The following is a 4,621-nucleotide window of genomic DNA, read 5'->3' as shown; positions in this document are numbered from 1 at the left end:
AGTCAAAGGTACCTCCTGTCCCTCACGCTGTCCACCAGCCAATCTCCACTCAGCCCGGGGCCCCACAAGGCACAAAGCTCCCTCCCCAGCGAGTCAGAGGCCAACCCAATAGACTCCACCCCAAGGGGCTTTAGGCCTATGTGGAGAGAATAACATGGCCCCCTGATGTGTACGGGCGCCCTGAGGGGCTCAGAGCAGAGGAAGGACAGGATCCACCTTACAGTTTAACCCTATGTGTTAGGTGTTACTATTGTTGCTGTTGTTACCTGCCATTGGCCCCGACTCATAGTGACCCCAGGCACAACGTACGAAAACACTGCCTGGTCCTGCATCATCCCCACGATCGGCTGCAGATCACACTGTTGTCATCCATAGGGTTTTCACTGGCTGATTTTGGGAAATAGATCACCGCGCCTTTCTTCCTGGTCCATCTTAGTCTGGAAGTGCCGCTGAAATCTGTTCGGCATCAGAACAACACCCAAGCCTTCACTGACAGATGGGTGGTGACTGCTTATGAGGCGCATTGGCCAGGAATCAAATCTGGGCCTCCCACATGGAGGGGAAGTGTCTTGGTTATCTAGTGCTGCAATAACAGAAATACCACAAATGGATGGCTTCACAAACATAGGTTTATTCTCTCATAGTTCAGTAGGTCAGAAGTCTGAATTCAGGGAGCCAGCTCCAGGGGAAGGCCCTCTCTCTCTGATGGCTCTGGGGGAAGGTCCCCTCCATCAATCCTCCCCAATGTAGGAGCTTCTCTGCACAGGAACCCTGGGTCCAAAGGACATGCTCCACTCCCGGGGGTGCTCTCCTGGTGATAGGAGGCCCCCTGTCTCGCCATTCACTTCTCTCTTTTATATTTCAAAAGAGGTTTTCTTAAGACACAACTAATCTTGTAGATCTTGTCAACAAAACTGCCACTAATCCATCTCATGAACATCATAGTGATAGGATTTACAACACATAGGAAAATCACCTCAGATGACAAAATGGTGGACAATCACACAATCATGGCCTAGTGAAATTGATACACATATTTTGGGGGGACACAATTCAATCCATGACAGGAAGAATTCTACTACTGAACCACCATTGCCTCTAGCAGTTATTAGAATGCGCTTAGCATCTTACCAATTATTGAGCACCTACTATGTGCTTTCTAAATATTATTCTAGCATACTCCCCACAAGAGTTCTGGGGAGTAGGGATGAAGATCTCATTTTTGTCCAAGAGGAGGCCAAGATTCATAAAGAAGAGATTTGCCCAAGGCCTCACAGCTGGAAAGAAAGGATTCGAACCCAGAGCCCTGCCTGATTCCTAGTTCTAGCTCCTACCCAACACTGCCTCTTTTCCCACTATTAACAATACAAGCCTTCGTACTCTTTGTACCGAAGAAAAGAAGTCTTCTAGAGGGTTGAGATAGTTTGGGGAGACTTTGTAAACTGGCTGGGAGGGACATGGGCCAGGCCTACCAGTCCATGAGCCCCTGTGGGACCTTCTGGATTGGGGAGAGGGGCAGGCTGCTGCCTGAATTATCCCCATTATCTTCATCATCGTGATAGCTCCAATTTCCTGGATCCTCAGTAAGTACCAGATGTCTTAAAGTCACACCAACTCTCAGAGGTGCGTACTATTATCACCAGCATTTTCCAAATGAGTAATACTAAACCTCAGGGAAATTCCTCAGCTTGCCCACACGCAGCTGAACGTGAACTAACCCAGATCTAACCAAAGCTGTGTACTTAGAGGGAAAGATCAAGAAATCAGGCTGCCTTGAAAATCCTCACTCGGCCCATCATGAGGCCCTGTCATCCTGCCCCACTCCCACCCTTGAGCAGATGGGAGGGGCCACTTCCTGTCTTCCCCCTCATCTTGTCCAAGATTTATACAATTGCAGACAACAGACTCCCATGACAGACCAGTACTAGCACCAGCTGGAAGGAACCAGCATTGTCCGATCAGTTGTTACCTTGGAGATGAGGTCATGTGGCACCAACATGGTGGCCTTGACCTTCCTGGTGGGGAGAGGCAGGTCTCAGAAAAGAGGGGTATGGGCTGGGTGAGACACCCTGTACACATCTACCATACCTACCAATGGCCAAGAGAGATCCCTGTTGTTTGCCATTGTCTTAGTTACCTAGAGCTGTTGTAACACAAGTACCACGAGTGGGTGGCTTTAAAGAACAGAAATTTATTTTCTCACAGTTCTGGAGGCTAAAAGTCCAAATCTGGGTCTCAGCCTTGTTGATTCCTTCTGTGAGCCTCTCTGTTGTTTCTGGTGTCTACTGGCAATCTTGGTGTTCCTTGGCACCTCTCTGTCCTCCTGTCTCTGTGTTTATTCTGCTCTTTTTATAACTCTGACATGATTAGGTTTAGAATCAACCCTACACTGGTATGACCTCAACTGACTGATTGCATTCCATTATGGAAGATGATTACATTACGTGCAAGGTAATCACATTGTTGTTGTTGTTGTTGGTAGATGCCTTCGAGTTGGCTCCAAGTCATAGTGTCCTTATGTACAACAGAGCGAATAATTACATTACATTACATCTACAGGTATAGAGGTTAGGATTCCAGTGCATATTTTGAGGGAGGACACAATTCAATCCATAACAGCAGTTAAGGGCCTGAATCCTGGAGCCATGCTGTTAGGGTTTAACTCCCAGCTCTGCCATACACTAGCTTGTGGAACTTTGGGTGACCCTTTTAACCCCTTTGTGCCTCAGTTGTTTATCTGTAAAACATGGAAAATGATAATACCTACTTCAAAGGGTAGATGTGAGGATTAAATAAGATGAACAGTACCTGGCACACAGTGAGCCCTTAATATCAGCCATGAGTATTACTATTGTTGTTATTATTATTTTTTTTATTATTTTTCCTCTCCCTTTATCATAGGACTGACAGACAAACAATACAGAGATGCAGCTGAAGAATGGGCATCTGTCCTGTCAGCCCAAGAGGTGATACTAGGCGGGGTGGGAAGAGAATCCTGGGACTGGGGACAGGACGAGGTTCCTCACAAGGGTTCCATATGAGGCCTCCTTCCTCCTGATTTCCTAGTCACTCATCTGTGGGACATTTCCATCTTGTTGGAAGCCCCAGGGACAGCTTGTCTATCCTCTTGCCACCTGCCAACACCCCAGCTCACCAATTCCCAGAAGTCACCTAGATAAGCAGTCTCTAATGCTTAAAATTCTTGGGCAGCAAGCAAAAAAATTAACTGAAGTAGGTTAAGAAAAAAAAAAATGAGGAATTTAATATAAGGGTCTAGGGAAATTTCCAGGAATCTAAGAGTGTCTCAGTTAGTTTTTGCTGTATAACAAACACATGCCAAAACTTAGTGGCTTGAAACTGTTTAGCTTACAGTTCTGTGGGTCATGACTTTGGGCTGGGCTCAGCTGGACAGTTCTTCTGGTCTTGGCTGGGCTCGCTCACGTATCTATGTTCAGTTGGCAGGTTGCCTGGACGGACAAGGTAGCCTCATCTAGGACCACTGGCCTCTCCTCCACCAATCTCTCATCCTCTGTCAGGCTGACTGAGCTTGATTACATGGCAGAGGCAAGATTCCAAGAGAGTGGAAGCAACAAGGCCTCTTAAGGCCCAAGCTCAGAATTAGCACGCCATCATTTCGGCCACATCTTATTGGCCAAAGCAAGTCACGTGGCAGGCCCAGCCAGGTTCAAGAGGTGGGGAAATTGACTTCACCTCTTTCTGGCCATTTTTTAATTTGTGGCCAATTTTGCAATCTACCACCAAAGGTCGGAGTGCATAGTCAGAAAGCAGGAAAGCTCCTGGAACCAGGCAGTTGATTGCTGCCTCTCTCAGCCCTAACCCTCCTGCCCGTTCTATCCTCTTCTCCAAACCAAAACTAAACCAGGTGCCACTTTCTGATTCTGACTCATGATGACCCCACGTGTTTGTCTTAGTTAGCTAGTGCTGCTATAACAGAAGTATCACAGGTGGATGGCTTTAACAAAGATAAATTTATTTCTCACAGTCTAGGAGGGTAGAAGGCCAAATTCAGGGTGCCAGCTCCAGGGGAAGGCTTTTGCTCTCCGTTGGCTCTGGGGAAAAGTTCTTATCACTGATCTTCCCCAATTGAGGAGCTTCTCAGGGCAGGGACCACAGGTCCAAAGGATGCACTATTCTCCTGGCTCTTGTTTCTTGGTGGTATGAAGTCCCCAGTCTCTCTGCTCACTTTTCTCTTTATCTCAAAAGAGATTGACTTAATACATAACCTAATCTTGTAGATTGAGTCCTGCCTCATTAACATAAACTTCCACTATCCCACCTCATTAACATCATAGAGGTAGGATTTACAGCACATAGGAAAATCACATCAGATGACAAAATGGTGGACAATCACACAATACTAGGAATCATGGCCTAGCCAAGTTGACAGATGTTTTTGGGGGGAAACGATTAAATCCACGACAGTGTGTCAGAGTAGAACTGTCCTCCGTAGAGTTTTCAATGGCTGATCTTTCAGAGGCAGATCAGCAGGCCTTTCTTCCAAGGCACCTCTTGGTGTGTTCGAGCTGCCAGCCTTTAGTAGCCCAGCACTTACCCATTTGAGCCACCCAGGGACTTCACTCCTCTTCTCCAGGTACATGAA

This window comes from Elephas maximus, chromosome 11 (assembly GCF_024166365.1).
Source record: "Elephas maximus indicus isolate mEleMax1 chromosome 11, mEleMax1 primary haplotype, whole genome shotgun sequence".
In the NCBI taxonomy this organism is placed as follows: domain Eukaryota; kingdom Metazoa; phylum Chordata; class Mammalia; order Proboscidea; family Elephantidae; genus Elephas; species Elephas maximus.
The sequence above is the reverse complement of the archived record's forward strand: the minus strand, read 5'-3'. Positions refer to the sequence as shown.